This window comes from Chelonia mydas, chromosome 2 (assembly GCF_015237465.2).
Source record: "Chelonia mydas isolate rCheMyd1 chromosome 2, rCheMyd1.pri.v2, whole genome shotgun sequence".
Taxonomy (NCBI): Eukaryota; Metazoa; Chordata; order Testudines; family Cheloniidae; genus Chelonia; species Chelonia mydas.
The window spans coordinates 66176041-66194671 of NC_057850.1; positions in this window are offsets into that span (position 1 = coordinate 66176041).

Consider the following 18631-nt stretch of genomic DNA (forward strand, 5'->3'; position numbering starts at 1 on the left):
AGGACAGAGTCATTTATCAAACATAAAAAAGTGAAAATTTAAAGTTATGTCTAAAATATTGTAAATCTTAACGCTGTCTTGAAACAAGAGATACAGAGACACGCTGAATAAAAGTGGCAGTGAAAGAGCCTTCAGAAATCCTTTCAGATGAGGTGACTGGCAACTAAACACAAACCACTGGCAATAAATAGTTTAACATGAGTTTCTCTGTTAGAAATTCTTGCAGAGCATGGTGGTGGAGGAAGTTAAATTGGATGGAATCATTCTACACCTGTAAAAATCAACAAGGACGAACTATATCAACCACGTAATAATTTAAAAGTTTAAATAACTTATTTGTTCCTCTGAATGGACTTTGCATCATTTATTCTAATCCCATTCGTTATAGTAGCTCTGCCACTCCTCATTTCTCTCTTACACTGCATCTGTGCTGCACACCTAAGTTCCCTCTTAAGCTGCAAGACTGCGCAGCAAGCTATCGAGGGCTGCGCAGGTAGGGAGAGGCGCCCTTCCCCTGGCCTAGCCCAGCCGGGCCCCGCCGGAGCTGTCGCAACCGGGAAGAGGCACCCCGGCCCCAGGCTGCTGCAGTGAGAGAGGGCTAGGGAGAGTGCTCTCTCTCCCAACCGCAGCCCTGGGGCAGCCTATACCCTAAGCCCCTCATCCCTGGCCACACCCCGGAGCCCACACCCCATTTTGTTATGGCTGGAGCCCCCATTCCCCGCACCCCATCTCTGCCCCAGCCCTAAGCCCCTCCTGCACCCCAAACCCCTCATCCCTGGGACCAACCCAGGGCCTCACCCCAGAGCCTGCATCATCCCCAGCCAGAGCCCCGCACCCCAACCCTCTGCCCCAGCCCTGAGCCCCCTCCCACACTCCGAATCCTTCGGCCCCACCCCCACGGCACATCACCTCCATATTAGTGCACATAACAAAATTCATTCCGCACATGGACGTAAAAAATTAGAGGGAACACTGCTGCACGCCTCTTGCGGCAGCATATAAGGTAGGTGTAGCCACATGCCACAATGAAAAACAGGCTGCGTCCACACTGTGGTATGTAGCTACATGTATCAGTGAAAGGCTCTGCGATGGGTGGCAGTGGGGAGCACTATATTTCTTTGCTGCCTCTCAGCTGCTGTAGCCTTTGCCCCCAGTGAGGAAAGACTCCAACAGCAGGACACTACACTGCTAAATATAGCAGTGTAGATGGGAAGGTCCTGCTGAGGTGAGTATAGAGAGGCCTGCAGGGTACATACCCAGAGTCCAGGAGTGTCTTTCCTTGCCTAAGCCATGCCTTATCATGTACGCTGCTATTTATACCTGTGCTGGGGGTGGGATGCCAAAAGCAGTGTGCAGTGTAGACATACCAAAGTTTAGATAATTAAGAAACCATGTATTTAAAACTTAGGAAGAAAGGATGGTCCGTCCTCAGTGCTTGGCAATGGCCTTCTAGTTATGAAACTAAAAGCCTCTTCTGTAAATGTGACCCTGCTGAAGGGATAGACCATGAGCTGCAGAGCTTAAACTTGTTCCCACGGGTAGTAAACTTTAAACATACCAAAGAAGCACAAATATGAGTGATATTTCAGCTTAAACAAGGACTGGCTTATCGGGGAAAAAACTGTTGCTAAAAGCTACCTTGGATGCCCTAGTCAGACTTTATATTTTTGCCAGATAAGGGTTATCCCAGAGCTGAAGTGCACCATTTGACCAGAAACTTAATCAAATTCTAAATTTGACTTGAGCGTCAATGCTTGTGTTTTTATTTTTTTGCAGCTAAAAGTTGTATGTTCATGTATTCATTCTAATGAATAATCATTTCACGTGGATAGGGGGCCAGTGCTACATAATCATACCTCAGATGATTTATAGTTTTACTCAAAGTAAGAGTGAAAGCCAGGGGGGTTGTGTTATGTGCTCTCCTTCAAAGCATTCTATAGGGAATGTTTATCACTTCACTGCTATGGCATCTAAATCTTCAGTGAGAGAGAGTGAGGAGCTAATAGTTTAAATTAACTATCCAAAACAAAAAAAATATTATTTAAATCTATTTTCACAAAATACCTAGTAAAAACAAAGAATGCAGCATATGTGATTTAATTTCTAATTGTACAAAACTTGCAGAATTAGGATTAAAGGCTTTGGTAGGCCTAGTCTAGGCTACAGAAATAGGTCAATGAAAGTTCCCTTGCATCTATCTATTTGTGTGTGTGTTTACACTGAAATTTGTCTCCTGCCAATGTGAGCATCCCGTTATGGCAACGTAGTAACACCACTTCCCCAAACAATGTTGAGCCATAGTTGACATACTGTCCGGAGACAGAGGGTGAGTGTAAACACTGTGTAACCTATGGCAACCCTAATGGTCCTCAAGTAGCAATTATACAATGCCTGACAGTGACCGGTTTGGTCACAAAGGTGAACTCCACTGCCCAGGGATCATGGAGACTGGAAGCCACCCCTTTTCCTGACTGCCCAGTTTGGTGAGCACATCTAGCCGCTCTCCCTTGTGGTGTGCAACTGTTCAACTGCTCTAGATGTGCTCCTGCCTGGAGTAGCCAGGAGGTATTGGATCTCCTGGGCCTATGAGGAGAAGAGGCGGTGCAGGCACAGCTACGGCCCAGTCATAGAAATGTGGACATTTATGAAAAGATTGCCAGGGGGAGGCAGGCAGGCAAAGGGATACAACAGGGATCAGCACCAGTGCTGCGTGAAAGTGAAGGAGCTGCAGCAGGCATAACACATGGCCAGAGGGTCCAACAGTCAGTCTGGTGCCAAGCGGCAGATCTGCTTTTACTATGAGCTGCAAGCCGTATGTGGCTGAGATCCCACCAGCATCCTGCAGACCACCACATGCATACCTTCGAGGAACCCAAGACACAGATTTCGGCTCTGAACAGCAAGGAGGAGGGACCTGGGGCAGGGACGGGGGAGGCGGTCCAGCTAATTCTGTGAGCCAGGATTTTTTTGAGCCTCCACCAGAGTCTAGCCAGTCCAGCCAAGCATGGATAAGCTCAATCCCAAGGAGCAAACCTTGGGTAAGTGTGTGCATGAAGTCTCCCTTACCATGTTTAAATGAAGAGATGGTGCCTGGCCCATCCCCAAGTTAGCAGGGACACCAGTATCTACTTTTCATCGTTTTACTCGTACAAAGCCTCTACCTCTGTCTGTTTTTCATTTCTCTGTGGGATTAGGTGTGGGGACCGTGCGGAGCAATTTCCTTATGTACGTAGGGGTGTCCCTTGTATCCTCCTGAGTGAGCTTGATAAAACTTTCATGGAGATACTCTGCAGTGCTCTCCTAGAGGTTTCTAGGGATGGCTGCCTTATTTCTTCCTCTGGTGGAACGCTTTCTGATGCCACTCTGCAATGACTGCAGCAGGCACCATTGCAGTGAACAGGTCAGTGGCATACAGCCTGGGCACCTGTGTGCTCTGTGCCTTTGTGACCCTCAGAAGTGAGATACTCGCTAAAATCACCAACGCCTGTGGAAACTAGTGCCACTGCTCAGTGCCATTGCCCTGTACTCATGCCCATGGAAACTAGAGGCCTACATTTTGTTTTAATCAAACCATTTCCTTCTCATTTCCCCAGCCCTCACCCATGGCAGGCCATACTCACCCTGCCTGTGGCTGGAGAGCAGTGTTGTGCAGAGCCTGTCTTAACTGTCGTTAACCGTTGTGACTGTAAATACGATGATACATCTGTCTGTTTTATCTGTAGCTGCTGCCATTGCAGCTTTGAGGGGTACCCTCTCCACACCCCTGAAAGGAGGAGGAGAAAAGCGGACTAGGGAAGACATGTTCACCAAGGTCCTGCAAGCCAGTGCGGCATCAGATTGTGAACAGAGGGTCTAGAGAGTGAATATAGCAGACAGCCTGGAGAAGGAAAGCACGGACAGGAGAAAGACCCAGCAGGAAAAGCAGAGGAAGATGCACCAGGACATAATGGGGCTTCGCAGGCATCAAACACAAATGCTGTAGGCTCTTGCTGACCTGCAGGTACAACAGTCATGTGCTTGCCTCCCTTTAAAATCAATGGAGAACTCCATTTCACCCCCCCAACATTCCACATGGCATCACAAGCCACATCCCTCTCAGACCACCCTGGGGGATAGCAAAGAAAACCACAGCTTCACGTACACGGACCTGTGAGAGCCATGGTTGCTGTATGTTTGGCAGAAAGGGACTGAAATGGCCACAATTCTCCCATTCTATTCTTAAGGCTCTGTTCTGTAACTTTTTAAGTTTGCGCTATATTGTTTGTTTTTAATTGCATATTATTATTTTGCACTGTTTTTGCTATACAATAAGTTATTTGGAAATAAATTCATCTTTATTACTGGATAACATAGAGTGCAGAATACCTAGCGCTCCTCAAAGCACACATTACTAGTAATATAACAAGACCACAGTGTCTCTGTTCAAGGCAAGTTCAACTGTATTTCATGAGAACCGTGCAGGGCTGTGCAGACTCCTTGCGTCTGTCAGAGATGACAGACAGCGAAAGGTGCTGCATGGGTTTATGGCTTTTTTTTAAAAAGTGAAAATTATGGTTTAAGAATGGCATTCTAGGACAGAGAAAGTTTTATGATTGGTACTTGGCCCTTTGCTCCTAGATCCTCCCCTCCCTTCCCCCGCATGACTTGTGTGTCCTCCAAAATGTAGTGCGAAAATTCCCCAAAAGGCATTGCGCCAGAGGGTGGCATATGGCACACTGGGATACCTACCCATCATGCACCACACTCTGTGTCGACACAAGCAATCCTAGTGAGTGTCTGTGATAACTGAAGGGGGGGAAGGGGTAGCTTCCTTATGGACACCCAGCTAGACAGTTAGCTGAAAAATCCTTTTGGTGTCTGTTCTCTGCTTGCTTTACCTGTAAAGGGTTAACAAGCCCACAGGTAAAAGAAAAGGAGTGGGCACCTGACTAAAAGAGCCAATGAGAAGGTAGAATTTGTTAAAATTGGGAAAGAAACTTTCCCTTTGTCTGTTGTTCTCTGGGCTGGAGGGATAGACCAGCAATGCTATAACCAGGAATGCTGTGTAAGGCTTGAACCAGGTATGAAAATTCATCAGATCATACCTAGAATTATTTATTTGAACTCCTCCCCTCCCCCCCCCCAATATGTAAGTAAATTAGGAATGTTGGGCTCTGAATGGGCTCTGAGTGGTTTCACACATTGTTCTGAGGCCATAGATAGCTAAGTAATTGTGACACTTTTCTTGTTCAGGTCTTAGTGATCCTACCATTGTTAAAATATTTGTAGCTTTTAGCACATCAAAACTTGTGCATGAAATTTATTAGGGTCCTCCACTCTAAAGAGACCTTTCTACATTTAAATCAGTTCTTCAAATGATTGCTCATAGCTATTCCAATTAGGTGTGTGCATGCTGCATGCAGTCGTCGGAAAGTTTTTCCCTTAGCAGCTCCCGGTGGGTCAGCTGTGGAGCCCCCTGGAGTGGCGCCTTCATGGTGTTGAATATATGCCCCTGCCGACCTGGCGCCTCCTCAGTTCCTTCTTACCACCATTGACGGTTGCTGGAATTACGGTTGCTTGCAAAATAGCAAGTGCTTGCCTTAGCATATCTTCTAGTTTGTAGGTGTAGTTTCCAGTTCACAGTTATAGTTGTATATAGTTGATAGATAAGGTTTGGGAGTGGGGTTTCCCCAATCCCTGACCCCTCCCTTGGGTTCCGGGGCATGCCTCAGTCCCAAGGATTTAAGCCCTGCAGAAACTGCAGCAAGCCTATGACAACAGGAGACCCCCACAACTTGTGCCTGAAGTGTCTGGGGGAGGTGCTCCAGAACAGGTACAAAATCTGCACAGCTTTCCACCCCAGGATGAAGAAAGAACATGATTTCCATCTAAAACAACTCTTGATGGACTCTGCTTTTCTCCCCCAGCCTGCTGCGGACTGTCAGGATCCAACACCAAATGCGTCCACGGGGAGTGCCCTGGTCTCCATACGCGACACAGTGCTGAGGAAGGACTCTGATCTAAGAGACCCTCAGCACCGGAGACCAACAGGACTCAGTGGTCACCATGCCTCAACAGGTACTTGAGTCCCTCCAATGGTGGCTTCACCCTCGGGCAGTGTGCGAGGGAGTCCCCTTCAACAGCCCCCAGCCCTCCTTGTCCCTGGTAATGGACATGTCAGCTCTGGGATGAGGAGCACACTTGGGAGGCCTCCAAATGCAGGGCCTGTGGTTGCAGGATGAACTCTCACTCCATATCAATATCAAGGAGCTGAGGGTGGTGCAACTAGCATGTCAAACCTTTCAGGCCCCACTACAAGGACAGTGCGTGGCAGTTATGACAGACAACACCGCTGCCATTTTTTTACATTAACAAGCAGGGAAGAGCCCGTTCCTCTCCCCTCTGTCGGGAAGCCCTCCAGATGTGGGAGTTTTGCATAGCCCACTCCATTCATCTGGAGGCGTCCTATCTCCTAGGAGTGCAAAATGAGCTGGCGGACCACCTCAACAGATCTTTCTGCAATCATGAGTGGTCCATCCGGCCAGATGTCATACACTCCATCTTCCAAAGGAGGGGTTGTCCCCAGGTCAACCTGTTCGCCACCCGAAGCAACAGAAAGTGTCCAATGTTCTGCTCCTTCCAGAAACACAGCGTGGGCTCAATCACGGACACATTCCTGCTACCCTGGGGAGACCACCTATTGTATGCCTTTCCCCTGATTCCCCTTGTGCACAGTCCACAGAGACAAGGGGGAGTTAATTCTGGTGGTACCAGAGTGGCCTCACCAACATTGGTACACCATGCTCCTGGAGCTGTCAGTGATTGCCCCAATCACGTTGCCACTCCTCTTCAACGTGATCACTCAGGACCACGGTCGTCTTCATCACCCCGACCTCCAGTCCCTCCACCTCACGGCCTGGAAGCTTCATGGCTAAACCCCATGGAGCTCCTGTGCTTGGAATCGGTAAGAGAGATCCTACTTGGCAGCAGAAAACCTTCCCTAGGGCCACATACCTAGCAAAGTAGAAAAGGTTCATATTCTGGTGTGCTCAGCATCACACACCTCCACTCCAGGCACCCATACCAATGATCCTGGAGTATCTGCTGCACTGTCATCCATCAAAGTGCACCTTGCAGCCATTTTGGCCTTCCACCCAGGAGTGGCCAGACATTCAATCTTCGCCAACCCTATGGTTGCCCATTTCCTCCAGGACCTGAAGCAGTTATACCCACTAATTAGACAATCGCTCCCTGCTTGAGACCTCAACTTCGTCCTCTCCAGTCTAATGGGGAGGGCTTTTGAACCCCTGGCGACTTGCTTCCTTCTCTACCTGTCATGGAAGGTTGCCTTTCTGGTTGCCATTGCCTCATGTGTCGGAATTAAAGGCCCTCACTTCCGACCCCCCACACATGGTTTTCCATAAGGACAAGTCTCACGCTAATGTCCTAGAACAGAGGCTCCATTCCTGGATGTTTGACGGGCGCTAGCCTTTTACATCGAGCACACAAAGCCGTTCAGGAAGTCGAACCAGCTGTTTGTGGCAGTTATGGACCGCATGAAAGGGCTCCCAGTCTCATCTCAGAGGATCTCATCATGGATTACGTCCTGCATTCAGACATGCTACAAGCTAGCCAAGGTTCCATCCCTGGCCCTTATGGCACACTCCACAAGGGCGCAGGCTTCTTTGGCGGCATTCCTGGCCCAGGTTCCAATAGAGGAGATCTGGAAGGCAGCAATGTGATCCTTGGTGCATACGTTCACCTCTCATTACACCATCATCCAGCATGCCAGAGATGATGCAGCATTCAGCAGAGCGGTGCTCCAGTCAGCGATTCCATAACTCCAACCCCACCACCTAGGTAGGGCTTGGGAGTCATCTAATTGGAATCAATATGAGCAATCACTCGAAGAAGAAAAATGGTTACTCACCTTCTAGTAACTGTTGTTGTTCGAGATGCGTTGCTCATATCCATTCCAATACCCACCCTCCTACCCCTCTGTCAGAGTAGCTGGCAAGAAGGAACTGAGGAGGGGCTGGGTCGGCAGGGGCATATATTCAGCACCATGAAGGTGCCACTCCAGGGGGCTCTACAGCTGACCTGATGGGAGCTGCTAAGGGAAAAACTTTCTGACGACCGTGCACGTGGGTGCACACACACCTAATTGGAATAGACATGAGCAACACATCTCGAAGAACAACAGCTACGAGAAGGTGAATAACCGTTTTTTTTCTGTTTAGTCAGAGACTATGCTAGTCTTTTAGCCATTATTTTTCAGTATGTCACAGATTAGCAACAGATTTTCATTTCCAAAATAGGAGGTGTTGCTTTATTTTCAGTGTGTGGAGGTCTGTTTCATGTTTTCTTGTATATATCTGGGCTTCTCTTTATCCTGATATGTTAGTATCTGGAAATGTGAATAAACTTTTAGCGGACACTGCCCTAACATAAGTCTCTTTTCTTCTGAGTTTTTCAAATAGAGCCTTTTCTATTCGCATATGAAATGAGTCACTGAAAGACACAATGTCATAGATAATTATGATAGTTAATGCTAACATAAATTTTGGAATTAATATTAAATCTCATGCTTCAGGATTATGATGGGGTGTACTCCCTACACTGCTCTCAAAGAGTTGAATTAGACCAGGTGGGCCCAATCAGCCAATTAATCGCAAAAGGGGGAGATTTAGGCTGTGTGGAGGGTACTAATTAGAAGGAAGCTCTTCTGAGAGGAGAAAAGGAGGACTTTTGTCACCTTCAAGACTAACAAATTTATTTGAGCATAAGCTTTCGTGAGCTACAGCTCAGTCGCTAAGGTGCCACAAGTACGCCTTTTCTTTTTGCGGATACAGACTAACACGACTGCTACTCTGAAATCTGACATCTGTGAGGGGACAGGCAGGGCTTCTATAAAGCCAGGAGGCTGGCAACAGTGGTGGGGGCTGGAGGAAGCCTCCACTCTCCCTTTCTAAGGTAAGGGAGAAGGAGGTGGGATAGGAACCCAGGAGGTTTAGCTTATAGACCTAGGAGAGAGGGGGTTGACTAGGAAGGCTGGTGAAGGAGAAGCTTAACGAAGCTCAGAAGGAAGTACTCCAGGGAAGAGAACAGTGAGATTGGTGAATACTGAGACCTTAACTGCTCCCTGTAGGGCCCTGGACTGGAACTGAGAGTAGAGGGTGGGCTAGGGTTCCCAGGTGTCTGGTTTTCAACTGGAACACCCAGTCGAAAAGGGACCCTGGTGGCTCCAGTCAGCACCACTGACCAGACTGTTAAAAGTCCAGCTGGTTGCGCAGCAGGGTAGGCAGGCTCCCTGCTTCCAGGAAGTAGCCAGCGTGTCTCTCTAGCTCCTAGGTGGAGGGGTGGCCATGGGGGCTCCATGCACTGCCCCCAGCCCAAGCACCGGCTCCGCAACTCCCATGATGGGGACAGCTCACAGAGCCCCCTGGCAACACCTCTGCCTACGAGCCAGAGGAACATGTTGCCACTTCCCGGGAGTTGCCTGAGGTAAGTGCCACTTGGAGCCCACACCCCCTCCGACATCCCAACCTCCTGCCTCGGCCCAGAGCCCCCTCCAACATCCCAAGCCCCTCATCCCTAGACCCACCCCAGAACCCACACCCCCAGCTCAAGCGCTTACTCCATCTTGTGCCCCAACCCCCTGCCCCAGCCCAGTGAAAATGAGCGAGTGAGTGAGGGTGGGGGAGAGCGAGCGACGGAGGGAGCAGGGATGGAGGGTCGGGGGGGCCTCGGAGAAGGGGCAGGGCTGGATGGGACCTCAGGACAGGCGCAGGGCAGGGGCATTCAGTTTTCTGCTTAGAAAGTTGGCAACACTAGGTTGGGCCTGGGTTCCCCTGCCAACCACTGCAGAGTGGTATTGGTAGGGGCAGCGAATGAGAAGACTACCTGAGTCACTGTGGGAGTGACATAGGGCAGAGGGCAGGAGGACTGCCTGATGCTGCTTGTGCAGAGAAACTTTGACAGATCTGCTCCCCCCGGAAGGGGAAATTACAGTGTGACCTGGCTGGAGAGCCAAGTCACAAGGTAGCAGTACTGTTACTTGGTGAGTGGGAGGAGAGCTGCATGGTGGAAGAGAAGCTGAACTGGGTGGAGTTAATCCCCAGAATTGCCAGAAGGTGGCATCATCCAGTGCTGAGTAGAGTACTGCATTATAAGGATTTAAACCAATCTCTAACAAAAGGATTTAGGAGAAGACCTAATAAAAGGGCAGATTATCCCACAGCTGCCTAATGTAAGGTTTCTTGCATCTTCCTCTGTGACTGACCAAAAACTATTAAAGAAGGGATGCATTTTACTTATATATTTGGTTATAATCCCCATGCCTTTCACAGATAAAGAATTTGCCTCTGAATCTAACCTTTGCTACCTGATCTCCATAATCTATACTCAGTTGTTTGTTTGGTTTTAATTATATTTCTAGCCCTAATGGTTGTGAAGACAATCTTTAAAATGTGAAACAAGTGAAAACCAATCCCATGTCAAGGAAAAATTGGAGGTCAGATACAGGACATTAGTTGGAAATGTCTTTTGCATTGCATGTTGTGTTTGACGGCTTGGGGGGGACTTTTGGTTTGTTTGGTTTTTTTATAGGGGAGACTATTACATTTCTCAAGGAGGCTGGTAGGTTTGCTTTTGTGTAGTAGGCATTGATAATAGCTGTTAACCAAGGGCATAATTGTCCCACTCTGATTTTTCAGCAGCCCAGTGGACAGTGTCTCACTGGTGGTTCTAATCCTTCTCAAAGCTTCTGGTAATTCTATGGCTGTCATCCAATTACCACTGTTAAATTTGGGTTGTAAATAGACTCTCGGTTAAACAGGAAAACCCAGCAAATTATTTTTTTTTGTCTTTGTGTGTGTGTGCGTGTGTGTATGTATAATCTCTGAGAGAGATACAGTAGCTGCTGGTAAACCCATACAGCAATAAAGGTTGCACCTAATTAAGATAACTATTTTGAAAATAAGTGTGTGTAAACCTACCTCAGGCAGACTGGAAGAAAGCATAATACATGTGTAATTTAAAGATAGCGAGTGACTTCATAAAATGGGCTGTGGTAGATTACTGAGGAAGTTGGGAGGTGGACTTCCTGTGCTAAAGCAGTTGACAGCTTGAAAAGGATGAGCAAAGGTAGAAAGGCAGAAAAGACATCATAATCAGTGGGTGATCAATTATACTTATGCAGATCTGAGATTTCTTTATGTATTGTGTCAACCACTGAAAAAGAGAACCTGGCAGCAGCGATATCAAGAATAGAATGGAATTTAAGTACACCGTGACACATGCTACTACAGAAGCAATGTATCCCCATGCACCAAGTTTCTGTGTTAGTATTTTGGGTGTCCACGCTTTCCTTTTGATGTCAGGAATTTGTCATGTGGCAGAACTTTATCTGTACAGCTGTGAATTTGTAAATGACTGTAGAGATATGTTTGTAGAAGGTTATAATTTAGAGACATTCCTTTATAAGGAACAGTATTTTGAACATGGGGATTTGGAAGTGTGCCCCTGAGGCAGGGATTGGGAACTCCACATGGTTGTGTGCAGCAGCTCTCCAGTTTGTTTTATGAAAGTGTTATTCCTTTCTTATTCAGTGGTTTGCTATTTAATGCTATTTACCTTGGGGTGAGGGGCTCCCACCGGTATGGCCCTGCAGCTCCTAAGCAGCGGAGGGGCTGGGGGCAGGGCGGGGGGGCTCCGCACCACACACTGCCTGCACCCAAAGACCCCACCCCCGCAGATCCCATTGGCTGCGGTTCCCAGACACTGGGAGCTGTGGCAGCTGGCACTTGTGCCCCTCCGCCATGTAGGAGCTACAGGGATGTGGAGCTGGGTAGGGAGCCTCTGCCAGCTCCGCCAACCCTCTCCCTCAGCACCAGTGGGGGTCCTGGGCCATGTGCTGCGGCCCGGCCCTCTCCCCCCCAGCATTAGCGGGGTCCCGGGCACCTCCCCTAGCACCCCCGGACTGCCCCCCCCAAGAGCACCCATGGCCCCCCACCCAAGTTTTAGTCACAGGTATTTTTAGTAAAAGTCATGGACAGATCACGGGCCGTGAAATTTTGTTTACTGCCCATGACCTGTCCATGACTTTCATTAAAGATTCCCATGACTAAAACGTAGCCTTACTGACAATTGCGCTCTGGGAATAATTTTTCCAACCAATTATGCACCCACCTTTATAGTAGCTCCATCTAGGTTGTATGTCGCTAGTTTTTCTGAGAAGTTCATGTGAGACCATATCAAAAGCCTTACTAAAGTCAAGATATACCACAGCCCTCTATCCACAAGGCTTGTTACCCTGCCAAAGAAAGCTACAGTAGAACCTCAAAGTTACAGACACCTTGGGAATGGAGGTTGTTCTTAACTCTGAACAAGACATTATGGACTTCAGTCACAGAGGGTTGGGTCTGCAGATGTGGGGGAGGGGAGGGTGTTAAGGCTCTGGGAAGGGGGGAGGGGGCTTCTGGCCCCTGGGGAACCAGGGCTCTGGGTGGGAGGTTCAGGGCTTCTGCCCTGTGGGAGCACCAGGACTCAGGGCTTTATATCTGGGGGGAGCTCTGGGGCTTGGGGCTTTAGCTACAGGGGGAGCACTGGCGTTCCCAGTTTCAGTCTCGCAGGGGACGCTGGGGCTCAGGGCTTTAGTTACAGGGGGAGCACTGGCGCTGAAACCAATGCTCCCCTCATAACTAAAGCCCTGAGCCTCGGCACCCCCCACAGAGCTGAAGCTGGGAATGGAGCCGGGCTCAGGACTTCAGCCCCAGCACTCCCCCCGGATCTAAAGCCCTGAGCCCTGGTACATACATGGGGCAGAAGCCCTGAGGGCCCCCCTACACACTGTAGCTGAAGCCTTGTGTCCCAGAGCTAAAGCCCCAAGGCAGTACAGTATTTGCTGGGGGTTTTTTTTTATCTCCACTGCTTCCTGATTGATTACTTCCGGTTCCACATGGTGTCCGATTGACCAATAAGTCTGTAACTCTGGTGTTCGTATCTTTGAGGTTCTACTGTATCAGGTTGGTTTAACCAGTTGTTTTGTTTTTGTTTGTTTTTTTGACAAATCCATGCTGACTGTTACTTATTACCTTATTATCTTCTAGGTGTTTGCAAATTAATTGCTTAATTATTTATGCCATTACCTTTCCAGGTACAGAAGTTAAGCTGACGGGTCTGTAATTCCCCAGGTTGCCCTTATTTCCCTTTTTATAGATGAGCACTATATTTGCCCTTTTCCAGTCCTCTGGAATCTCTCCCTATGCACATATCTCTCTATGCTCATTTAATCCCCCATTTGGAAGATAGAGATTCTTACGCTTATCCTTCTGCATAGTTTCAGCACCAGAAGTGTACCACAAAACCATACATATGATCTATGAACATATTAATGGTGTTGGTACCTCTTTAGATGACATCATCCTCTGGGGTTCAAGGAAAGAGGAGCATGATCAGACTTGGGGACGTCCTGGATGCAACTAGAGCTGCAAATTCAAACTAAATAGGGAGGTATGCGATTTAGGGGTTACAGAACTGGCTTCCGTTGGGGACTTTTTCTCCAACAAAGGTGTAAAACATGATAAGAAAAAGATTTTAGCCATTGAAATGATGCCACATCCCCAGTCAATGGAAGATGTCCAGCCATTCCTGGGAATGGTTAATTATCTTGGAAAATTCATACCTAATCTTTCTACCAAAGCAGCAGCTTTGAGAACTCCTAGAGCAGGGGTGGGCAAACTTTTTGGCCTGACAGCCACATCTGGGTGGGGAAATTGCATACAGGGTCATGAATGTAGGGCTGGAGCAGGGCGTTGGGGTGTGGGAGGGAATGCGGGGTGGGGGAGGAGGTGTGGTGTGCAGGAAGGGGCTCAGGGCAAGAGTTTGGGGCAGAGAAGCAGTGCGGGGTGCGGCAGAGGGCTCAGGGCAGGAGGTTGTGGTGCAGGAGGGGCACAGGGTACGGCAGGGGGCTCAGGGCAGGGGGTTGGAAAGCAGGAGGGATGTGGGATGTGGGAGGGGCTCAGGGCAGGGGGTTGGGGTGTGGGGTGCAGGAGGGGTTCGGGGTGCGGGCTCCAGCCCAGCGCCGCTTACCTGGAGCGACTCCAGGGTGGCAGCGGTGCACACCGGAGCCAGGGCAGACTCCCTGCCTGCCTGCTCTGGCCCCGCACCACTCCCGGAAGTGGCTGGCACCATGTCCCTTCAGCCTGTGGGGAGGGGCGCAGAGGGCTCCGTGCACTGCCCTCACCTGTGGGTACCTCCCCCAAAGCTACCATTGGCCACAGTTCCCCGTTCCCGGCCAATGGGAGCAGCGGGGGGCAGTGCCTACAGGCAAGAGCAGCGCGCAGACCCCTCTGCACCCCCACCCCCTGGGGCCACAGGGATGTGGTGCCAGCTGCTTCTGGGAGCAGCATGTGGCCCGTGGTACCATGGGGGTGGCAATCCCACAGGCCAGATCCAAAGCCCTGACGAGCTGGATCCGGCCTACGGGTCGTAGTTTGCCCAACTCTGTCCTAGAGAATACAAATGAATGGTTTTGGGATACAGAACAGGAGGAACCATGGGAAGGTTTAAAACAACAACTCATAAAAGAACCAGTGTTGAAGTTCTGTGCACCAGGAAGGCCTATTAAACTTTCAGCAGATGCTTCACAGTCAGGGCTGGGTGCAGTAATGTTACAGAAGCATGAGGATTGTTGGCAACCACTGGCATATGCATCCAAATCACTGACTGAGGCAGAAACCAGATATGCACAGATTGAGAAGGCCCTTTTAGTAATATTGTTTGCCTGTGTGAGATTTAATCAGTATATTTATGGCCAGATTGTGGAAGTTGAAATGGACCAAAAAGCCCCTGAGAGCATTATTTTGCAAACTGCTAAATGACTGTATCTTAAGGATTTAAAGAATGATTATAATGCTGCAAAAGTATGATTTGGTTGTGACCTACATACCTGGTAAATTCATATTCACCGCAGATGCACTTTCCAGAGCAGCGGCTCCCATGAAACTAGAGAAGACTTTAGAGACAGAGATGCAAGCCTATGTAGATTTGACTATGAAGTCAATTCCCATAGCTAACAGAAAACTGCAACAAATAAGAGAGGAAATGGAGAAAGATGAATTGTTGGGAATCCTTAAAGAAGTGGTCGTTAAGGGGTTGAAGAAATAAGCAGTTGCTGTCCAAGTAAAAGACTATTGGGACTGCAGACATGAACCTACTGTAATAGATGGGGTGATTTTCAAGGGCAGTACAGTTGTAATTCCAACAAGCCTCAATAAAGAAATGCTAAGGAAGATCCATGAGAGTCATTTAGGAATTGAGAAGTGCAACCAGAGAGCATGAGAGCTACTGTATTGGCCACGACTCAATCATGACATTACTAATGTGGTAAGAAACTGCTTTTCATGCTTGAAATACAAGCCATGCCAGCAGGCAGAGCCATCCATGAATTTTGCCAGAAGCCGGGAATGGGCAGCAAGGGATGGATCACTTGCTGATTACCTGTTCTGTTCTTTCCTTCTGGGACACCTGGCATTAGTCACTGTTGGAAGACAGGATACTGGGCTAGTTGGACCGTTGGTCTGGCCAAGTATGGCCGTCTTATGTTCTTACTCAGTTCCACAAAGGCCTTATGAGAAGGTAGGCAAAGACTTATTTACCTGGAAATCAAAGGATTATTTAATAGTCACTGTGACATTCTATACCTTGGGAGAGCCCTGTAACCCCCATATTCCTCATTTATATATATAATTGTGATCTTGCATATAAAGCATGCCATATAAGGTATCAGGGGAAAGGTTATGATCTGATGAAAGTCACTATTCTATCTAAATATGTAAATCATTAATGCATATGAAATTATAAGAATTGTGTTGTATGGCTTTCACTAAAATATGCTGTCGGTTTGGGAAGCGCCCAGATACCAGCTCTACAGAGACCATGACAAGGGAAGAGGTAACCACCCCCCGGATGGGTGCTGAACGGACATCACCAGCCATTGTCCATCAGAGGAGTTACAATTCAATGACTCACTCACAGGAGAAACACCACGGTATTGCTTCACCTTGTGACTCAGTAATGCCCACCAGACATGCCTGGACTTGTGTTCTCAGGGCATATGAACTAAGGGTATAAAATACAACATGGGAGCCCCATGCTTGGCCCATCTCCTTCCCCTACCTATGCTGCAAGCAACAAAGACACTAAGAAGACTGAAGACTCCAACAGAGGAGACTGGCCCAGGTTTCAAGGGTGAGACCTGAGTACTATGTACAGCAATATGCAGTGGGGTAAGAAAAACTGCTTAATCTAGATGTTGCCCAGTCTGATAGGGTTGAGAGTTTAGACTGCATGCTTATATTTTATTTTATTTTGGTAACCACTCTGACTTTTTGCCTATCACTTAAAATCACTTAATCTATCTTTTGTAATAAATAAATGTAACTGTTTATCTTTACCTTTATCAAGATGAGCAGTGCAAAATGGTATATTCCTGAGGTACGAGGCTGGGGGCATTTGGCTGGTGCCTGTCTCTGTGTGATTCCTGAGTGGCTCTGGGAGCATTCATACATCTAGGTGGGTGTGGGGCTCCACATGCTGTTGTATTGAGTGATAACAGCACCTGGAGGGGTTTGCTGCTTGTCACTAGTAAAGCATTGTGAGACAGCCCACGCTGGAGAGTTAAGGGGACACAGCAGTCCCACAGTCCCAGGCTGCACCCCAGGATCCCATCACAGTCACAGATGATTATTCTCTGTATCCAGAAATGTGCACGCTGCACAGTACTAATAGTAAGTCAGTGATAGCCAACATGAAGGGAAACTTCTCCAGACATGGAATTCCAGATGAAGTCTTTAGCGATAATGGGCCACAATTTTCCAGTGCAGATTTTAGGCAATTTGCCATCAATTGGGATTTTCATCACAAAATATCAAGTCCAAATTACCCCCAATCAAATGGACTTGTGGAAAGGTCTATACAGACAGTAAAGAACCTTATGAAAAAGACTTTTGACGGGGGGTGGGGGGGTGATTTGTATAAAGCATTATTCATAGGGTTGCCAGGCGTCTGGTTTTCGACCGGAACGCCCAGTTGAAAAGGGACCCTGGAAGCTCTGGTCGGCACTGCTGACCGGGCCATTAAAAGTCCAGTCGGCAGCACAGCGGGGGCCCGGGGCTAAGACAGGCTCCCTACCTGCCCTGGCTCCGCGCTGCTCTTGGAAGCAGCCGCCAGTTCCCGGCAGCCTCTAGGTGCTGGGGCAGCCAGGGACTGGCCTGGCTCCGCGTGCTGCCCCCTGCCCTGAGTGCCGGCTCTGCAGCTCCCATTGGCTGGGAACCATGACCAATAGGAGCTGCACGGGGCAACGCCTGCAGGTACGAAGGTAGCATGCACCACACAGAGCCGCCTGACTGCCCATGCGCCTAGAGGTCACAGGGACCTGGCGGCTACTTCCTCGAAGTCACAGTAAACACCGCCAGGACTCCACACCCCCTCCTACACCACAACCCCTTGCCCCAGCCTGGAGTCCCTTCCCACATCCCTCATCTCCAGCCCCACCCCAGAGCCCATACCGCAGCTAGAGCCCTCCCCCCTGCACTCGGAACACCTTAGCCCCAGCCCGGAGCCCCCTCCTGCACCCCAAACCCCTCAGCCCCAGCCCGGAGCCCATACCTCCTCCTGCACTCCAACCGCCTGCCCCAGCCCGGTGAACGTGAGTGAGGGTGGGGAAGAGCAAGTGATGGAGGGACGGGGGATGGAGTGAGTTGGGACGGGGCCTCAGAGAAGGGGCAGGGAGACGGGTGTTCAGTTTTGTGTGATTAGAAAGTTGACAATTCTAGTTACTGGTTTGCTGAAGAACACCCCAGTAGAATGGCTTTTTTCCAGCTTACTGTTAATGGGAGGAAGGATCAGATCTAATTTTCGAATCACTGATAACTTGCTGAAATCTTATAACAATGAAGATGAAAGAAACCAGAGGTGGAAGCAGAAATATTATTCTGACAAAAGGGCCCTTGATCTCCCATCTCTTAATCCAGAGGCTAGAGCGTGCCTGAGGAATCACACCTCTAATACTTGGGGCCAAGAGGGTACCATTAAAGAATTGCTGCATCCAAGGTCTTATGTAGTCGGGACAGACCAGGGGGACCATTTTGATGTAATCAAAGGGATCCACGACTAATCCCAGAAAGCTCCAACACATTAATAGTAGATGTGGAGTCTGGCATTTCCCATCTATCATCAGCGCACAAAGGAGAAAGCTGGTTTTATATATGTATATAATTGTTAATTTGTTTTTCTTTAAGAAGGAAGATGTGGAGACACGTTTGTAGGAGATTATAATTTAGAGACACTCCCTCGTAAGGACAATATTGTGAACATTGGAATTTGGAGATGTGGCCTGGAGGCAGAGGTTGGGAACATCGCATGGCTGTGTACAGAAGCTCTCCAGCTTGTTTTATCTAAGTTGTATTCCTTTCTCATTGATTAACTGGCTTGTTATTTCATGAACCCTGAGATCATTACAATGACTACTCTCAAAGCCAGTTACCCAGACCATGGAACAGACAGCTTTTAATATTGAAGACATGGAATAGAGTAGACATGTAGGTACAATGACTGGAAATGCTGCAGAGAGCACGTCAGATCTTGTCTC